This window comes from Chiloscyllium plagiosum, chromosome 11 (assembly GCF_004010195.1).
Source record: "Chiloscyllium plagiosum isolate BGI_BamShark_2017 chromosome 11, ASM401019v2, whole genome shotgun sequence".
NCBI lineage: Eukaryota > Metazoa > Chordata > Chondrichthyes > Orectolobiformes > Hemiscylliidae > Chiloscyllium > Chiloscyllium plagiosum.
Genome location: NC_057720.1, coordinates 21,963,258 through 21,985,215, shown reverse-complemented (window position 1 = coordinate 21,985,215; position 21,958 = coordinate 21,963,258). Strand labels below are relative to the sequence as shown.

Below are 21,958 nucleotides of genomic sequence, written 5' to 3'. Positions count from 1 at the left end.
AATAAGAGCCCATGATATTGAAGGCATATTAGCAAGGATAAAGGATTGGCTAACTAAAAGAAGACAGAGTTAGGATAAGGGGGTGTTTTCAGAATGGCAGTATTTATGTACAGGAGTGCCACAGGGATCAGTGCTGTACCACAGTTATTTACAAAGTATATTAATGATTTGAATGTCAGAAGTAAATGTACTATCCCAAGTTTATGCATGACAAGAAAATAGGTGGAAAGGCAAGTGATGAAGATAACACAAGGAGTCTGCAATGGGGTGTGGACTCGTTAGGTGAGTGAGCAAAAACTTGGCAGATGGAATTTAAAGTGGGAAAAAGTGAGGTTATGTGCTTTGGCAGGAAGAATAGAGGAAATGAATATTATTTAAATGGAGAAAGACAGCTTCTTCCCCACTGTTATCAGACTTATGAACAAACCTCTCAGATATTTCTCTGCACACACTCTTGAGCTATAGCACTATATTCTGCATTCTGTTCTATTATCCTGATGTACTTATGTAAGGTATGATTTATCTGGTTAGCACATAAAACAGTACTTTTCACTGTATCTCAGTACATGTGACAAAAATACATCAAATCAAATCAAAAAGTAAACTACAGAATAGAAGGACTTAGGAGTCCTCATGCATAAATCATGGAAAGGCAACATCCCAGTTCAGCAGTTAGTAGGGAAGACAAATGAAATGTTGGCCTTCATTTTAAAGGGAATGGAATATAAACACAGGTAGGTTTTGCTAAAACAATACAAGGCACTAGTCAGACCTCAGCTGGAATACTGTGAACAGTTTTGGGACCCCAATCTAAGGAAAGTTACACTGGCATTGGAGGCAGACCAGAGAAGTTTCAAAGCTGATACCAGGTTTGGACAGACCTTTTTATGTGAAGAGGTTGAGTTAGTTGTTCCTGTACTCAACTGGGAATCAGAAGGATGAAAAGTAGCCTTTGAAACAAACAAGATTCTTTGTGGGTTTGACAGAGTAGATATGAAGAATACATATCCCCTTCTTTGACAGCCGAGGATCAGAGATCAACATCTAAGAATAAAGGGTTGCAAGTTTAAAATGGGGATGAGGCGGAATTTTGTCTCCCAGACAGTAGTGAATCTGCGACGTTCTGCAGAGGGTTCAATGAATGCCAAAATGTTAGTAAACAGGAGAGGTGGAAATTATGATATAAACTGTTGATTTCTGTACATTTTAATACAATTCATTTAAATTTTGATTTCCTCTGTGTCTGAATTTAGTATTATTTTGTAAATGCTTATGTAATAATGGTGATATCTTTTAAAACTATTTGTGAGAGCTACTATGGCAGCCCTAGTGGGTTTTTGTTTATTGTAATTGTTTAACAACTTAGCAAGGTAGACCATACAATTTCAGAATGTAATGACAAAATACAACTACACACAAAGAATGATAGAAGCTTGGAATTCTTCTGAAAAAGGCAATTGATCATAGAGCAGTCATAAATTTTAAATCTGAAACTCATAATACTTCACAGGAACTCAAGTGGTCTGGGGAACAGTCAAGGCAATGAAGTCAAGGTCACATCAGACCAGTCATGATTTTATAATGTGACCAAGCATCCTGCTTTTATTCCTTATTGTGATGATGCTGGAACTTTAAGAAATTTTCTTGTCCTTTATTTTTGAAGAGAAGTTGTAAAGCAGAGATGCAGAGCTGTCTACCCGAATCACTAGAGTAAACAGTTTGGGAAGGCTTGGATTTTTTTTTATAAGCAGCCTGAATGGGTATGGCCAGCTCGCATAGATCAGAATATCTGGGTTTTGGTTTTTCACTAGAATCAGAAGCCATTCGGGTTTCAACAACTTTGGAACTTTCAGCGAATGTCTCTTGGCTGCTACTCTCTCTGAACTTTCTGTTGATGTTTTGTCCCTCCTGGATGGGAGAACCACATGTGAGAATCTGTGTCTGAATTTTCCTCTTCGCCAAGGGGTGTGTTTATGGAATGTCATTGTGTGGGGCAGTTAATTAGTAACTATATTCATTATTCTGTTAAGTTTTCCAGTAGAGTTAAGCTATTCTAAATTCCTCTTTCTTTGGTTGCATTTTTAACTACAGAGTTTAAATAAATTGTGTTTTGTTTAACATCGAGTAGTTTGACCAGTCACTTTGCATCTTGAACAGGTACCTCACATTTGTCTTTAAAAATAAGAAAACATTAAGCATCTGGACTACCTTCTTTAAAATATATTTGAGGGGGCGTGGTCTAGCCCATAACATTATGTTCTGATGCTTCTGTAGAGAGTCAGCAAACCTTCTGATAAAATTGCAATGGTGGCTAAGGAAAGCTCTGAGCAAATTCTGTTCCTGGGCTTCCTTGCTATGGTAACTGATAAATATTTCAAAGTAAGAATTCATTGAGGAAAAAGTAATTAATAAACAGCATTCTGCTAACGCCTTGTTATATCAAACTCTTCCTTAAGAACTCTTATTGCATAAGCCAAATTAATTGCAGTTGTGAAAAAATAATTTTGAAACCTAATTACTAATCATCCAGAAATAAGTGATGGAGAAATAGGTCACATATCAGTGGCAGCTCATGTTTGTGCATTTATTTTACTCATCAGATGTCCCTTTGAAGTTCTCAGTAACTCTGTTTTACTTGTTTTCGTGCTTTGAAAATATAGCACAAACTTGATTACCTGAAACTCTTCTCTGCCCAGATCAAGCAACACTATGAAATCCATAAAATCAATTTTACAAATATTGATTGCATTATCACCAGTATTAAAATAATGATGACTTGGAAACCTAGGTTATGGATTGTTTATTCCATTTAATCCACCCCAAGTAAATTCAGCTGACATCTGTGCCCCAACCAACTTCATCACCCAAAGCAATAATATTCGCTCCTTTAACTTATCACTACTGGGAGCTGTCAGATTTCTCATTTGTCATTGATTGACAGCTGCTAATTAAGTGAAAATAAGTCTGGACCAAGCCCTCAAAATGACTTGAGGTTCACATCAATGAGGTGTTATGTTTGCTCCACCTTCAGATACTTGATGCCCACTAAAAAAGTGTAAATCATCTGGCAGGACTCTTAATGCATTGCTTTACTAATTCATCTCATGAATGCTGTCTTCATGCACCTCACGTTTGAGAAGAAAGTGCCATTGGAAGACTAATGTTTCTCCAAAACTAATAACAACTGATCTGTCATTGAGCTAAAACTTCATCCTAGTGGTCAGCAAAGAGTAAACAATGCGTTTGTAGGTTGCCTGCATGTCAGTCTTATTTCAATATTTAATCTGAGAATCCCTGCAGTCTGGAATCAGGCCATTGTCCCACACTGACCCTCCAAAGAGCATCCCACCCAGACACATACCCTACCTCTGCATCTCCTACGGCCAATACACCTAACCTGCACATCTTTGGAGTGTTGGAGGAAACCAGAGCACCCAGAGGAAACCCTTGCAGACTCTGAGAGAATGTACAAACTCCACACAGATAGTCACCAGAGGGTGGAATCAAGTCTGATTCCCCGCTGCTGTGAGGCTACAGTGCTAACATCTAAAGGATTATATCAATTCACATTTATGAATACACCAATACAGAAAACACACCTCAACATTCTTCATCAATGAGTGGGAGGAAACAAATGGTTGCCAAACTGGAAAGGAAGAAGGTGGAGTGTTGGGTGTGCAGCTGAAAGCTTGATCAAAAGGATGGGATTCAACAATGCCTTTGAAATTAAATAAAAAGGTTCTGAGGCAAAGACGTTTGTAGCATATTGCTCAAAGTTGTGACAGAATTAATTAAATTAGTACAATGATTCATGATAGAAGAGTCTGACCCAATATAGATGAGTGAAGATGTGAGATGGATCATCAGGGTTTAGAACCAACGAGATACTTGGAGCTGGGTCGTTGTTTAGTGTTATGGTGACAAAGGAGTGAAAGCCAGGAGGTGAAACATTAGAGTCTGAAGTTGGCAGAGACATACTCGCGAAACTTCAGCAAGGAACAGATTGATGCAGGAAACGAGATCAAAGTTAATGGCCTATCTTGTCTCAATATTTGGAGCAGTAACTCACCAGGATTTAATGTCGAACTGTCAATGGACGGCACAAGGAGTCATCAAAGGTTGAGAGAGGTGACAACGTAGAACTTTCACAATGCCAATATGCTAACAAACTGGATATCTTCCTATATAGATGGCGAAATTTACATTCTATATATGTGTGCTTCATTGTTATGGTAATCGTTTTAATTTTTTTAAAAAACAGAAATAACCAGTTGTGCATCTCAGAGACTTCTACTTTAGATGAAATGTTAAGAAACAATTTGGTACAATTTTCTTTAAGAGTGGGGAAAAAACCCAATGACCTGCCTGAGGCAGGAAAGGTTGTGCATTAATAATTCAATCTCAATCAGCAGTGCTTCTCAGCTTTCTGCATTAATTGAAGATTTGTATCTGGTGCAAGCTGATACAACCTTAATTATGTTATACTCGGATAGTTAGTTACATAGACAATGATTCTTGCTTTTAAGTAAAATTTCAGTGTTGTATAATGTTATGCAAATTATTTTTCAACTATACATTTGGCTTGGAAAATTAGATCAGTCCATTGAATCTTGGATCTGTAGGTGATTGAAAGCTAGATCTCTTACACTGATAGACCCAGAGTTCTGACAGACAACCTCTATAGGGATGAAATAAATAAAATATTTTATTCTTATATTCCAGCAGTCTTTGCTTTAACCTATATCAACGTGTGAATTGCAAAAAAAAAGTTTTTTATTTTGTCAATAAATGCAACAATTATTGTTGTGGCCTAGTTCTTTTTTAGGTGCTCAGACTTATGTGAGAACAGTGATAAATAGTGTTTTCATGGGGTTAATTATTCCTTCCCATAGCATCTCTCATATACCCATGCCATTGTTTTCCAGGTTTGGTAAATTCTCCGCCCAGTTTGGATTTTGGCCAATTTTCCACCAGTCCACATGTTCCATGTTGTTTATTTGCAAAGAAAATGTTTTCCAGGTAATGTCTAAAAACAGCAATTTATTTAATTATTGAGCAGTTTATCTAATCAACTATAGACTTGCTGTTGTTTCTATGCAATGATAACTCTAGCATTGTGTGTCAATCATAGCTTTATTAATAGGAATCTTGCCTCTACTTCAGAATGTTGGTGGATATGTGCCCCTTAACTAGGGTTTACTCTCCAATGCAGTATTGAGGGACTACTATACTGTTGGAGGTGCTGCCGTTTGGATGAGACATTAAACTGAAGTCTTGCCACAGACTCTGATAGATATAAAGGACTCCACGATACTCTTTCAAAGAAGACAATGGTAGGCTTTTGTCTCATTAGGCAATGATTTGTGTCATGGTAGTCAACTCCGTGTTAAGCATTACTAAGTGTGGCTCAGTAGCCTAGATCTTTTGGGCAATCTCTCATACTTGTTGCAGAGGAAGACTTCAGAAGCTGAGAAGATGTAGGATTCACAGGTCTAGCTTTTCTCTGGACCCTCTTTCCACATGCTGAGCTTTTCATTTATTTTTGCCTCTTCCAATGACTTCCAAATAATCTGCATTTTTTCCTGCATATGTTGCCTGTTGTAGAGACACTCATTGAGGAAACAGACTTGGTAGGCTTATGGTTTTGGTGTTCTCAGTCATGTTGTGGTTGTTTCACACCCTCTTACTCAGCATGGATGTAAAAGCTGTAGCCTTTGCAATCCATGCCTTCATTTCAGCATTGAGTGCCAGATTGTTGGTGATTGTGGAGTCTAGGTAAGTGAAACCTCCAGTCCCATATTATCAATTTTGATTGATGGTTGAATGATAAAATCCTGGTTTAAGTAAGTTCTTCCTTGAAACTTAACCTAGGTTTACAATATAATCCAATATTTCTCTTCCTGATGCTCAAGATCAAATCAAACTCTGCAGGTGAGAGAGATCTAGTCTATTTGTAGCTGCAAGTCTTCCTCAGTATAAAATAGAAGTTTTTCATTATCACCTGTATTTTTACAAAGAAAAATATGGTAAAAAATGTATAAGTCACCATATTCCAGCAGCATTTTAATAACAAGTTATCAATATAAAAAAGAAAAAAATTAAGACAAAGTCGATCTTAGTTCAATTCATGGCACAAAGGGCTCCTGAGGTCAAGGATACCTGACACCAAAGCCTCCGAAATGAATCCTAATATTAAAGTTTCCTTCAGTTGTTCAGCAATATCATAAGAACATACGAAATAGCCCGTCCAGCCGCTCCGCTATTCAATAAGATCATGGCTGATCTTTCTTGTGGACTCAGCTCCACTTACCTGCCTGCTCACCATAACCCTTAACTCCTTTACTCTTCAAAAATATATCTATCTTTGCCTTAACAACATTCAATGAGGTAGCCTCAACCACTTCACTGGATAAGGAATTCCATAGATTTAGAACCCCTTGGGTGGAGAAGTTCCTCCTCAACTCAGTCCCAAATCTGCTCCCCCTTATTTTGAGGCTATGCCCTCTAGCTCTAGCTTCACCTGCCAGTGGAAACAACCTCCCTGCTTCGATCTTGCCTATTACCTTCATAATTTTAGATGTTTCTATAAGATTCCCTCTCATTTAATTACACCAGAAATAGAAGAGTTATCCATGGTGATCTGGCCAAAACTTTCCTTTGATCAATAACAAAAAAAATACATCAGCAAGTCATTGCTACATTGTTATTTGTGAGAGTTTGCTGCTCACAGGTTTGCTGCTGTATTCCCTGCATTATAACAATGGTTATAGTCCAAAAGAGTTTTAATTAACTGTAAAGCGTTGATGCTTGTGAAAGTTGCTCTAAAAACACAAGTCTTTCTTTCTACCTCGGTAGAATGCAGGTGCAAGGAAAGCAAGTTCCAAAACCTGATGCTGTTTTAAATAAATGATAGGGATTTATTTTCTTGAAACTCAGCTGAGATTTACAGTATAATTCTATGTATACTTTTATTTCTTATAAATACTTATAAAAGCAAGCATCAACTCCTACATTGCTAAGTGCTAATATAACATAAATCCAGTGAGTATACTGCATTACAAGAAATGAGTGTATTTGCAAAATATGCACATGAAAATTTATTTGCCATACCTATAAACTTCGATATACATGAAATGGATCCATCAAAGTCACATACTACAGTGGGACTGTAGGAGCTATGCAGTAAAGCAGAATCAAGGATCATTACACACCCATCAATTGCACTGACAAGTTACTGATACTGTTCCTGTTAATTGAGATGTGAAAAATATTGCCAAAATGATGGTGGGAAAGACACAAGACAAGGAAATGATAGATGGAAACACTTGACAATGCACATGATTAATTAACCTGTTCACAGGTCAGTCTTAAACCCAAGCCCGCTATTCCAGAGGTGGAGACATTGCCCCAAGTGCCACAAGAACCAAATGCTTGACTTTGTACGAATTTAAGGCTAATTTTGTTTTGTTGAATAATGTCTAAAATAAGTACTTTGCTCAAAATAGAATGCTTAAACCTTTATGTAGAAATTCTGGGATCTCTTGCACAGCCATTATCTAACATCTCCAGCTTTCACAAATTGATGTCAAGATAAAGCTTGGAGTTAAAATGTTAAACTTTTCAAACATCAGAGGTAATTATAATTCAAGAACATTGTCTGAAAACTACTGAACAGTTCATCAAGTCTAAATATAAAAATGTAGAAAAACACTTACCTTCTGCTAATTCTGTCCTTAACTTTTCACTTTCCTTTCTTATTTTAGTCTACCTTTTGCTGATGTGATCCTTAATGATGTCATTACTTCTTTCTTTTCAATGTACATTCTAATATATCCTTTTCCTGAGCTTCAGGAGAAACACAAGGAGATAATTAATTATTTTTCAAACACACAAGTGTCAGACATCATAATCTTGACTCATTTAGGTTTTAGCAGGTGTGAAATATGAGCTTGGCTCAGTTGTTAACACTTTCATCTCTTGAATCAGAATGTGACATCTTTAAGACTCTGATAGATCTGAACACATAATCTAGACTGACACTCCACTCCAGTACTAAGGGAATGCTGCATCGTGCAAGGCCTGTGCTTTGAGTGAAAGGCTAAACCAAAGCTCTGATCATCTGTTCAAGTGAATGTCAGAAATTTTGCTGTGTTATTAATATGAAAAGACACTTCTTCTCGTACTCTGGGCAACAGCCTTCCTGTGGCCAACACTACCAACACAAATCAGTTTACGTTGTAATTGGACAATGTGCTCCTTGTGGGATCAGGTCATGTGCAAAACCAGCTGATGGGTTTGCCTGTGTATCTAATTGATTTTCAATAATTGCAAAGTGTTTTGGGTCATGTTCATGAGTTGGTGATGATATTCATTAAGTATTGAACCTGAAAGTACGGCCATGAAACAGGCTGTTGCAGAAAGGCTACCGTTAATAGCAGCCACCATGATCACACCTTGATAAGGTAAATTATTCACAGTATTAAACAGTTAAAGGTCTAAGATACCGCTCCTAATGTTCAGCATCAGTGTTTGTGTGATAATCTTGCAGATAGACTGCCCGCCTCTTTGCGAACTCATCTGATGTTATCAGTTGAAATTATATCTTCAACAATTAGCAGACTAACAGCTGATTATCTTCCAGACGGTGAAGATGAACGTTGTTACATATGTAGTTAAATTGGGTCTGCGGCTCACCATGTGGTTTTTAAACTGGGTCTGCAGCTCACCATGTGGTGGGTTAATGTAGGGATTAAATGTAGTGATCTCTGGGAACTGCACAGTCTAGTGCAGGTGAGGAAAACTACTTTCTGGTCTAATTAGAAGAGGCTTCGATATTGGTAGAAAAGTAGTTTCGTGTATATTAGCAACAAGTGACAGGTTAAGCTGTTGTGATGGACATTTTTTTTATGAAGAGAATGAGGAGAACCTGAATATAAGATCATACTCCATTGGCATCCAAAGTTGTTCTGCTCACATGTTCATATGACAACGTCATATGGGTGAGTACCCAGTATTAACCCTTGCAGAGGAGAATCCTGAAGAAGGGCTCATGCCCGAAACGTCAATTCTCTTGCTCCTTGGATGCTGCCTGACCTGCTGTGCTTTTCCAGCAACACATTTTCAGCTTAACCCTTGCATACACGTATACCCTTGTACAATAAATATTTCCCACAATATTTCAAACAGCAGTGAAACATCAACATTTCCAAATATTTGGCCTCATATTAAAATGGAAACTTTGATTTTTTTTCGAGTTAGTAGGTAAACAAAACAAAGTGATAACTTTATTGTTTCAACATTTATATTCTTCCCTGCATTTACTTAATGATAGAAAAGTTTAATGGTGACATGCTGGCATCGTGAAACAAGAGAGGCACAAGATTCTTATTTTAGCAAGAGAACTCAGTTGCAAGCTGCAGTGCTTGCAAAATTTCTGCCATACAGCTATGAAGCCTATTATTCTTTCATGGAAGAGAAGGCATTCTTAGAGTATGGTTCAGTATTATAGAGTGAAACGTATTAAGGGTAGAATGTAAAACAATTGGCTGCTGTTTTATCTGGTTTACTTTACTGCCCCAGGTGGCTGTTACTCCTTCAGGACTTTCTCAAAAGTGTTAGCCTGATATTCGCACACTTGAAAAATCTAAGGTAGCATGATTGAAATAAGTTTGCCCTTGTTTAAAGAATGTAGAAACTAGTCACGTGCGTTTTGTTTACTGACAACAACAAATCTTTTATTGATATAGTCTCTTTAATGTAACAAAAGAAGTTCACAGGAGTATTAAGAAAAATATCATCTGGTTAGGGGTTAACCCCTATAGAAAAATTGATCAGAAAAGAATCCCATTTGACACTCTTCTGTTAGGGTAATGAATTGTCTGTTGGCCAGTTGCCCCTTGATCATCCACACATGAATCCATTTAACTTTATATAGCAGCCTTATGAGGAGGCGGATCCAATAAAAAAGTGGGACAGTTCAAAGAACATGCTGACCAATTATTTCCTCAAATGATCTTTGGACATTTCTAGGGAAATATGATACAGATGAGCATGAACTTAACAGGATGTCCAAGCACATTTTTATAATTATTTTCTACCATCAGACTATTACTTCCATCAGAACGTGACTTGTCAGGACTCTTGGATATTTTTCACAGAGAGACAATTTTGAAACAATATTTCTGCCGAGCGAAACACTTAGATTGCGCACTTGAAATGCAGATCTAGAGAACAACACACTCAACTGTATAGTGAGATTAATGACCCAGGTATCACAATGCAGGGAGCTGTGACATTTGAATATTAAACAGATCAGTGAGAAGAATATTCCTGGGAGAATAACAAACACTTGTTTTACTGAGAGCTGTAGGCTCAGTTCCTGCTACAGAATCAGTTACTTTGACAAATAATTCAGAAACCAAAAGGTTTGATTGTTTATGAGAAACACATACCCTATAAAGAATTTATTTCCTTTTTTCCAGTAAACTATAAGCATTTACTTATGCTGTACTAAACCACAGGGATTCTTGCAATGTCTTCCACCTCAGACTTTTATTCACCATACTTACTGTATTGTTAGTTTTAAGCTACTTTTGCCTGTTAATAAAGCAAGATGCTGTCAGTACATATAATTTAACTTCATTTTATTTTACTCTTAAATATGTGAAGCAACATATGCTGATCTATATAATAAATATTTCTAGTCAATTCTACTTTTTTTAATAATATTAAATAGAAAAAAGGAAAGGATGAAAATATTACATTCAAAATAAAACTGGAAAGAGAACCTACACCTACAGCCCTGTGTCAATATTTATATCATTACATCTGTTGATATTCAGGTTTTTCTCCTATTTTATCTATAACCCCTCATCACCTTACAATTCCCACCATTTCAAGTTCATTGTGGTTGCCATTTCCTACTCTCTTGACCCCATACCTACTAATATCCTTTTCTTTCTGACCGTCCACGTCAGCTGATATTCTGAATGATCCCCTCACCTCAATTACGGTCCCCTTCCCTTTCAGGTCCGTTGATATCATTAAACCTCTTAAAAACTCATCCTGAAGCCTTGTTAGCAAAAATGGTCAAGGTTCTATAGTCTTACCAGACTAGAGGGCTGCTCTCTCATTAGAGAGAGTGAGAGACACTGGTGGGTTCAGCTGAAGGTCACCATGCCTCAAGCAGAGGCAGAGGTTAAGAAGGAGAGTCCTTCATGGTAACCTCAGCTAACCAATCCAAACCTTGTTAACTATCAACCTAGCTTTAGCCTCATTTCCTCTTCAAAACTCCAACATCACCTTGTTTGAATCACACCAATTATGGCTTCACTCTTTACACAGTGGCAATGTATTCCAAATCAAATATATTCTCAGCAACTTGAAGCCTCCTTGGGTACTTGGCTTCTTTGCTGTTTTTGACAGAATTGAATGAACCACTCTCCTGGATTGCCTTTTCTCTGATCTCTGTTTCCATAGGACTGTTTGATTTGGCTCCATTGTTACCTGGCCAATCTTCAATAGAACTTCTTAAACAATGGTTTCGATGTCCATTCCTGCATTATGTTGTCTTAAAGCCCTCAAAGATTCATCCCTGGAATTTTATTTATCTTATTTACAGTAATGAAATAGTTTTAATGTAATACAGGAATCCACCTCTGTATTAGCTCTCTTGATTCTCTACTCTATTGTCAGACAATTAGGTGCACATCAAGTCTTGGATGAATTATCTTAAGAGGAATTTGATCAGCCTGTTAATCAGAGACAAAGCAATGACTTTTGTTGGCTGGACCTCTGAGTATTGTCACAGTTTTGTTTGACCGGAGGTGTTACGAATTATTTGCAATTGGGGTATTTAGGTCACGTATATTCACTCATCTGCCCCATGGAGTAGCTGGAGCTGTGGATGGACTCACTATGAAGTCTCCATGAGGCTGAGAATGTCGTGAATAGTCCATTTAATGAGCAGATCTCACCCAAAGTAAGGGCACACAGACCAAGAAGCATTGGGTGACCACTATAGAGCTGTACAGCACAGAAACACGCCCTTTGGTCCAATTTGTCCATTGCGGCCAGATATCCTAAATCAATCTGCTTCCATTTGCCAGCTTTTAGCCCATATCCCTCTACTCTCTTCCTAAACATGTACCTATCTAGATGCCTTTGAAATTTTGTAATTGTACTAGCATCCACTACCTCCTCTGGCAGCTCATTCCATTCACGTGAAAAAGTTACCCCTTAGGTCCCTTTTAAATCTTTCCACCTCTCACCTTAAACCTATGCCCTCTAGCTTTGGACTCCCCTATCCTGGAGGAAATACTTTGATTATTAATTCTATCCATGCTGCTCATGATTTTATAAACTTCTATAAGGTCACCCCTCAGCCTCTAACACTCCAGGGAAAAATAGCCCCAGCCTATTCAGCCACTCCCATCTTCTCTAACCGTCCAACCCTACAACATCCTTGTCAATCTTTTCTGACCCTTTCAAGTTTCACAACATATTTCCTACAGCAGGGAGACTAGAATTGAATGCAGTGTTCCAAAAGTGGCCTAACCAATGTCCTGTACAGTCACAACATGATGTCTCCTGCACTCAATGCAGTGACCAATAAAGGCGAGGGTATCAAACACCTTCTTCAGTAAATTAAAACAAAATCAGAGTTAATGTTTCAAGTTTGTTCTGAGGGTCAACAGACTCAAAATGTTAACTCTGATTTCTCTTCACAGATCTGCCAAACCTGCTGAGCTTTTCCAGCAACATCTGTTTTTGTGCCTTCTTCACTATCCTGTTTACCTGCCACTCCACTTTCAAGGAAAAGTGAACCTGCACTCCAAGGTCTCTTTGTTCAGCAACACTCCCCAGGACCTTAACATCTAGGGTATAAATCCTGCCCTGATTTGCCTTTCCAAAATGCAGCCCCTCACATTTATCAAAATTAAACCTCTTGGCTCATTGACCCATCTGATCAAGGTCCCATTGTACTCTGAGGTGTCCACTACACCACCAATTTTGGTGTCATCTGCAAACTAACTAACTATACCTCCTGTGTTCACATCCAAATAATTTATAGAAAGGACATAAATCCGTGAACCGAGCACCGATCCTTATGGCACACCGCTGGCCATAGGCCCCCAGTCTGAAAAGCAACCCTTCACTACCACCGTCTGTCTCCCACATTCGATCCAGTTCTGTATCCAAATGGCTAGTTCTGTCTGTATTCATGTGTTCTAACCTTGTTAACCAATCTATGGTGAAGAGCCTTGTTGAATACATTACTGAAGTCCTCATAGATCATGTCCACTTGTCATAAAGCTGGTCCCTTTTTTCTAAAAGTTGTTCCTTTTCTCAAGGACACTGTGTCCTTGACTTTTTTCAGAGGAGTCAGAAAACACTCCAGGCTCTGAAACAACTGCTTTGGTACAGAGATGAAAGGTTTCTGGGAGGCCTTTTGTTTATGTGTAAACAGATGAGACTTTAGGCCAAAGCTTTTATGTTTTAGAAATGACCTGTATCATGAAAGGGGAGTGGTCTGTCCTGAAAACCGAAGTTCAGTTAGAGTGAGTCCAGCTGTGGACTGTGTGGAAACAGGCTGCTAGACTTTCTCTCCTTCTGCCCTTCGACCTGTAAGTCTCTGTTTCATTTTTGCTCTGTGTTTAAGGGATTTGTTTATTGAGGCTGTTGTGTATATTCGGAACAGCATAATTAAGTCTAGCTTGGGATAATCTGAGTTCTGTGGGTATTCTATATTCTTTGTGTTTCATTCTGTAATTTTGTGAATAAATTTTTGTCTGTTTTAAAACCTGGTAGTCAACCTAGCTAACTTACCCAGGGTAATTTTCACTGTACACTTAGTGAAACATATTGCAAAGTTACAGTCTGGGTTGTCTGCTTAAGAATGTTTTGAGTGATCTGGCCTAGTCCATAACACACTGCTCTGCCTTCATCAATCCTCTATGTTAGTTCTTCCAAAAACTCAATCAAAACTCAACCACACACAAAATCATGTTGACTATCCCTAATCAGACCTTGACTTTTCAAATACATGTAAATCCTGTCCCTTCAACAAATTACCCACCACTGATGTCAGGCTTACTGGTCTATAGTTCTCTGGCTTTTCCTTACTGTCTTTCTTAAATAGTGGCATGATGTTAGTCAACCTCCAGTCTTCTGGAAGATCTTTAAGCAGTGCAGGAGTCCCCTGTGGCCATTAGCCTCTCAACATGGTGTACAGTGTTGGATACTGTCAGAAAGGATGGTATCTCAAGAGAAGTTATGATGTGGAGGAGCTGGTGTTGGACTGGGATAGACAAAGATATAAAAAAATCACACAACACTAGGTTATAGCCGAACAACTTTATTTGGAAATACAAGCTGTCGGAGCGCTGGTCCTTTGTCAGGTAGTTAGTGGGGTAGGATCATAGGACACAAAATTTATAGTAAAAGATCAAAGTGTCATACAACCGATGTGATATATTGAACAAACCTAGATTGCTGTTAAGTATTTAATCACTTAGAATGAGGATGTAGGTTTTGATTGATTAAACTGAGAGAGGGCGCAGAATGTTCTCAAGGGGGAGAGGGACCAGCAGGAGGTCATTGTACATATTGGACATCGGAAGGCAAAAGGATGAGATTCTGAAGGGAGCATATAGAGAGTTAGGCAGGAAGTTAAAAAGGAATCCTCGAGAGTAGTAATATCTGGATTACTCCTGCTGCTATGAGCTAGTGAGGGCAGGAATAGAAGGATAGAGCAGATGAATGCATGGCTGATGAGGTGGTGTATGGGAGAAGGATTCACATTTTTGGATTATTGGAATTTCTTCTGGGGTAGAAGTGACCAGTATAAGAAGGATGGATTGCACATGAATTGGAAGGGGACTAATATACTAGCAGGGAGATTTGCTAGAGCTGCTCGGGAAGATATAAACTCTAACAGGGAAGTTAGATGAACTCAGGGCATGGTTAGGAACAAGGGAATGGGATATCATAGCAATTACAGAAATGTGGCACAGGGATGGACAGGACTGGCAGCTTAATGTTCCAGGATACAAATGCTACAGGAAGGACAGAAAGGGAAGCAAGAGAGGAGGGGGAGTGGCATTTTTGATAAATGATAACATTACAGTTGTACTGAGGGAGGATATTCCCAGAAATACATCCATGGAAAACATGTGAGGTGCTGCATTTTGGGAAAGCAAATCTTAGCAGGACTTATACACTTAATAGTAACGTCCTGGGAAGTGTTGCTGAACAAAGACACCATGGAGTGCAGGTTCATAGCTCCTTGAAGGTAGAGTCGCAGGTACATAGGATAGTGAAGATGATGTTTGGTATGCTTTCCTTTATTGGTCAGAACTGAGTTCAGGAGTTGGGAGGTCATGTTGCAGCTGTACAGGACATTGGTTAGGCCACTGTTGGAATATTGCATGCAATTCTAGTCTCCTTCCTATTGGAAGGATGTTGTGAAACTTGAAAGGGTTCAGAAAAGATTTACAAGGATGTTTCCAGGGTTGGAAGATTTGAGCTATAGGAAGAAGTTGAATAGGCTGTTTTCCCTGGAGTGTCGGAGGCTGAGGGGTGACCTTATAGAGATTTATAAAATCATGAAGGGCATGGATAAGATAAATGGACAAAGTTTCTTCCCTGGGGTGGGGGAATCCAGAACTAGAGGGCATAGGTTTAGGGTGAGAGGGGAAAGTTATAAAAGAGATGTAAGGGGCAACTTTTTCACACAAAGGGTGGTATGTGCATGGAATGAGCTGCCAGAGGAAGTGGTGGAGGCTGGTACAATTGCAACATTTAAAAGGCGTCTGAATGGGTATATAAATAAGAAGGGTCTGGAGGGATATGGGCCGGGTGCTGGCAGGTGGGACTAGATTTGGTTAGGATATCTTGTCGGCATGGATGAGTTGGACCGAAGGTCTGTTTCCGTGCTGTACATCTCTATGACTCTGTGACGCTAATATGTAAATCCCAGAACTTCTTTCAAGTCACAGTCCCAAGATGATATAAGGATTTTTTTTAAAATGCCATCTCAGCTCAGACAATACATTAAAGGTGTGAGGTTAGAGTCTGTTTGTATTCGCAAGCTTGTTTCTATTTTCAAAGGAGGAATTGATAATATGTCACATGAACTGACTGCATACAGATTGTGCTCCGAAAGCTTATACTTTCAAATAAACCTAAAGGACTGTAACCTGGTGTGTAAGTTTTAACTCTGTCAAGGGAAAGCAGCACCAGCCAAGTTTTTGGCACCGTGGTGCACAGTAGTAGAGGACAGTTACTGGGAGCTTTAGTGAAAACTCACATGAATGTGAAGGGAAACTGACAAGGAGTTCTGTGGCAGCAAACAAGACTCTCGAATGGGTTTTGCCTCGTTGGTGCCAGGGTCAGGGATTCTCAGAGCGGATGCAGGATAGGCTGAAGGGGGAGGATGAACAGTGAGCACTCATGGTCCATGCTAGTACCAAAGACATAATGTCCTACGCAGAAATTTAGAGAGCTATCTAGTAGATTGAAGAAGAAAACTGTTGAAGTGCCACTCCTCCCAACAGTCAGATGGAGATGGAGGATCAGATATGTAGACAAATCACAGAAAGGTGACAGAAACAGAGTTATAGTCATAAGGTATTTCAACTTTGTTAATATTAACTCAGATCGTCTTTGTGTGAAATGCTTGGACATGGTGGCATTTTTAAAGTAGACCTAAGAGGGTTTTTCATGCCAGTACTTAGTCCTACTACGGATGAAGGGCTCTAGCCCAAAAATTCAATTCTCCTGCTCCTCAGATGCTACCTGACCTGCTGTGCTTTTCCAGCACCACATTCTTGATTCTGATCTCCAGCATCTTCAGTCCTCACTTTCTCCTACCACAGATAGGGCAGTGCTAGACGAAATCCTAGGAAATCAAGTGGTTAATATTTCAGTGGGAGTACATTTTGCAGATAATTCTAAGTTTCAAAGTCACTAAGGAAAGAAATAAGAATAGTGCAAGCTTGAGTGTCTAAATTGGGGGAAGTCCAATTTCAATACCATGAGCTAGGATCTGGCAAATTAGTTTGAGAGCAATGACTTGCAGGTAATTTACATTTGAAAAGTGGGAATCTGTTAAAAATAGTATAGTGAGAATTCAGGGCCAGCGTGTTTCTCTAAGAGTGAAGGGCAAGGACAGCAAGTCCAAGAAAAGTATTGAAGGTCAGATAGCTTAATCGATGTTTCGGCCAAAAGCCCTTCATCAGATTCCTGCAAGGATTTGATCAGCAGCAATCCCTGTTTTACACGACTGGTCACAGGCTTCCAATCACAAAATCAACCCTCCATCATCATGCTTTGCCTCCTATTTGGAAGCAAATTTTGGATCCAGTTTACTAACTTGCATTGGATCGCATGGGCACTTACCTTTTGGACCAGCCTGCCATATGAGACTTTGTCAAAGGCCTTACTGAAGTCCAGATGCAGGCAGGTGGGACTAGATTGGGTTGCGATATCTGGTCGGCATGGACAAGTTGGACCTAAGGGTCTGTTTCCATGCTGTACATCTCTATGACTCTATGACTCTATAATTGCAAACATCCATGCTCCCAATAATGGAGGTCAGAGATAACATTTAAATATTTGGGATGAGCTATCCATCATGTTCAGCAGCACCTCTGCTGACAGAATTGTGTATTATCGGGCTGTCTGCCTTGCCTCTCAATTAAATCCTAGATGAGGAAGGAGAAGCAGGAGGAGAAGGAGCAGGAGGAGGTGGCCTTGGGGGCATGGTGATAGTGGTGATGGTGATGTATATCTACATGGTAAAGCTAAGAATACTGCCTATGTTTGGTTCATCAGCAATTTTGGTTATGTGGCGTTCTATCCTATCATCTGTCTGTAGTAAATACAATGCAATGTTGAGGTCCCAACACATGCCTGACAAATGTTTATTTCATTTGATTTTCTTTTCTGTCCACAAAATTTGAAATGCAATGAACATTTTGTTGGGTAAAACTCATTATTGCTGCCCTTTTCACAAAAAGGAACAAAATCAAAACTTTAAATGTGTGGTATTTTGTTCAAACAGAGAAAATACTGCTGAATAAAGTGACAAAAAGAATCCATAGTTCCAAAGTTAATGTTTTCAAAATGGACAATTACTCTCTCATGTAGTGAGGATGTCAAATTAATGTCTCACTATTAGTTTCATAAGTCCCTCTAAAATGCCTTATAATATTGGATCAAAAATGTTCCGAAACAGATATTTCTAGCCTTCTCCCAATCAATCAAGTGGTCTATCCTGATAGTGTCTCCTTCACAGGAGCCCCATTTCACCATAATAACTGCAGGGTTACAAATTCTCATAGCTGAAGAACGCCTGATTGGATTCTATTTTATTTTGTCTTTGGCTGCAACAAGCCTAGCAGCATTTATAAATCTTTTTCTAATATTGCATTGTTAGACTCCAGGGTAAATGGAGTACAATTACATAATTGAAAAGCTGTTAGGAATGTACTGGAATTTCACACAGGTTTCTGAGCTCATCTAGATTACACCTAATGACTTCTGCTACAACTTGTCCCGTCAACTATTTCTTTTACCCGTCTCCTGAAAATTATAAAATTGCAAACATAGCTTTCAAAGAGAGGAAAATCAAAGCACAGTTGTCACCGAGTGAGTTATCATTTTTATTTTGTCTAATTAAGCAGTTTCATATGGGCAATACGTATTGATATACATAGCCATATTGAGTTATTTTCCAGCTTTAAGTATGCTTGGCTTTGTCGAGTCCGGAGCATGATGGTGGCTGGGAGCCTGGATTGGGACTTTGACGGTTGGAGATTGAGCCCAACGTGAGAAGAGTGAGCCCAATGCAGTGTTGAGGAAGGCCCCTGGCATCTGTAGCAGCAGTGAGAGCAGACAGTCCAAGATCTCCCGGAGAGTGGGTTAAAGCAGATTAAACCCTTGTAGGTAGTGCGAGGTCAGCATGGCCAAGCACTTAAGGAAGACTATTGAACTTTTAACTTGATTTCTTTACTTTTGTACTTTATACAGAGGAACCTCAATTATCCGAAGGACACGGACAGGGTATTTCATTCAGTCAATTGAATGCCGGTAATCGAATGCCGGATAACTTATTTTAGCCAAGCATCGGGACCTTGCGATCTTGTTCGGATAATCCGAAATTCGATTAATCGAATGCAGGATAATCGAGGTTCCTCTGTACTAAGAGAGAATGTAATGTTGAACTTTTAACTTTGTTTCTTTATACCTGAGATTTTGTACGTAGATACCTTTGTGTCTAATATGGCGCCAGGAATGGCAACATTGTACACTTTTCACTGTACTCCTGTATCCCTGTCCTTGAGTACACATCGCAATAAAATCTAATTCTAATTCTAAAATTCTAATTCTAATCCTAGATCTGAAAATCTTCACGTTTGACAAGCCTTGCAGTGAAGCAAAATTCTACTATATCATTCACTCTTGAATATGGTACATCGAAGGCCAGGGATGGCTCATCTATTGTACAAATATTTCATTAGCATCTTGGACGCTTGCTTCTGAATGCAAGAGCAAAAGGCGAGACACCAGAGAGCAGTTAAGAATACTGCTGGTGGGTGCTTTCTAACTGGTTCATTTCCTACCAACCCCTCAACACCTCCAACCCCCACCAAACCTGTTAAAAGGAGCAACCTGAAAATTTAGCAATTTTCAATTCCGAGGGACTGATAGGCCATGAACCGAATGTAGAAACCCTGATGGTCTCCACTTCCTACTCCCAATCTCCCCCAAAGAAAGCCAACCTAGTTTTCTTTGGATGTCAAATGTATGGGAAGGATGCGGGCACCACTACAAGGTCTCACTTGAGCTAAACTGAATTGAGTCTGTACGGGTGTTATTTTATAGATCATGCATCCTCCACTTAAAATCATGAACAGCCAGAACAATTTTGCTGACATATTTCTACAAATTGATGAAGACTGTGGACACTCAATATTTCCATATCAATGGATTTTTGGACACTATGGTAAGAGGGGATTTGGGGTTCAATTGTGGAGAAGAGGATTTGATGTGTAAGCTCAACTGTGACCGTTCTAAATGTGAAAGAGATTCCAGGCTCTCTGTCCCGATCCTGCTTCTATTTCTTATGTTCCCCTGTTTTTTTTGTTTTATTTACTAAATGTATTGTAATAATAATCATCATGATAATTACTAAAAAATTGTTTCATGGAAAGTTTAACAACTTGCAACATATTTTTATAAAGATCAAGTGGTAAAGACTATTAGAACATAGAAAAGTACAGCACAGAACAGGCCCTTTGGCCCACAATGTTGTGCCGAGTTTAATCCTAATGTAAAATATAGTAACTTAACCAACGCGCCCCTCAACTCACTGATATCCATGTGCATGTCCAGCAGTTGCTTAAATGTCCCCAATGAGTCTGCTTCCACCACCACAGCTGGCAACGCAGTCCATGCATTCACAACTCTCTGCGTAAAGAACCTACCTCTAATGTCTTCTTTATGCTTCCCTCCTAATATCTTCAAACTATGACTCCTCATACCAGTCAATCCTGCCCTGGGGAAAAGTCTCTAGCTATTGACTCTATCTATTCCACTCAATATCTTGTATACCTCGATCAGGTCTCCTCTCTTCCTTCTTCTCTCCAGACAGAAAAGTCCAAGCTTATTCAACCTTTCTTCATAAGGCAAGCCCTCCAGTTCAGGCAGCATCCTGGTAAATCTTCTTTGCACCCTCTCCAAAGCCTCTGTATCTTTCCTATAGTAGGGCGACCAGAACTGGACACAATATTCCAAGAGTGGTCTCACCAGGGACTTGTAGAGCTGTAGCAAAACCTCACAGTTCTTAAACCCAACCCCCTTGCTAATGAAAGCCAAAACACCATAAGCTTTCTTAACAACCCTATCCACTTGAGTGGCAGCTTTGAGGGATCTATGTACTTGTGCACCCAGATCCCTCTGTTCCTCCACACTGCCAAGAATCCTGTCTTTAAACCTATATTCAGCATTCGAGTTCGACCTCCCAAAATGCATCACTCCGCATTTATCCAGATTGAACTCCACCTGCCATTTCTCAGCCAGGCTCTGCATCCTGTCTATGTTGCCCTGCAGCAGCCCCCTATACTATCGATGACACCTCCAACCTTTGTGTCATTTACTATCCCACCCCTCAACCTCCTCATCCAAGTCATTTATAGAAACTACAAAGAGCAGAGGCTCAAGAACAGAGCCCTGTGGGACCCCACTCAACACTGTCCTCCAGGCAGAATACTTTCTATCTACATCCACTCTCTGCCTTCTGTAAACCAGCCAATTCTGAATCCAGATAGCCAAATCTCCCTGTACCCCATACTTCCTGACTTTATGAATAAGCCTACCATGGGGAACCTTATCAAATGCCTTGCTAAAATCCATATACACCACATCCACTGCTCGACCTTCATCGACCTGTCTTGATACCTCCTCAAAGAACTCAATAAGATTTGTGAGACATGACCTGTCCTTCACAAAGCCATGCTGACTGCCTTTAATCACACTATATTTTGCCAATTAGTCATAAATCCTATCCCTAAAAATTCTTTCCAAAACTTTTCTGACCACAGACATAAGACTGACTGGTCTGTAATTGCCAGGGATTTCCCTATTACCCTTCTTGAAAAGTGGAACAACATTCGCTTCCTTCTAATCCTCCGGTACGACTCCCGTGGAGAGTGAGGAGGCAAATATCCTCGCCAGCGACTTAGCAACCTCCTTTTTCGCTTCCCGGAGCAGCCTAGGATAAATCTGGTCTGGCCCTGGGGACTTATCAATCTTAATATTTTCCAAAATTTCTAGCACATCAACTTCATCAATCTTGATCTGGTCAAGCCTGTATCCCAGCTCCTCAAAGTTCTCATTCACAACAAGTTCCCTTTCCTTGGTGAAAACTGAAGCAAAAACTCATTTAGGGCTTCCC

General features: G+C 39.4%; 1 long non-coding RNA gene across 1 annotated transcript in view; it reads right to left on the bottom strand.

Annotated features, from left to right (window-relative positions):
• Positions 1-4,756: 4,756 nt before the first annotated feature.
• The window catches only part of LOC122554749, a 32,093-nt gene continuing 14,891 nt past the window's right edge, over positions 4,757-21,958 (bottom strand). The window contains exons 3-4 of the long non-coding RNA XR_006313061.1: positions 7,716-7,845; positions 4,757-6,001 (exon numbers count right to left, since the gene is read on the bottom strand). This is a non-coding gene — a long non-coding RNA (uncharacterized LOC122554749). The remainder of the gene's footprint in view (positions 6,002-7,715; positions 7,846-21,958) is intronic.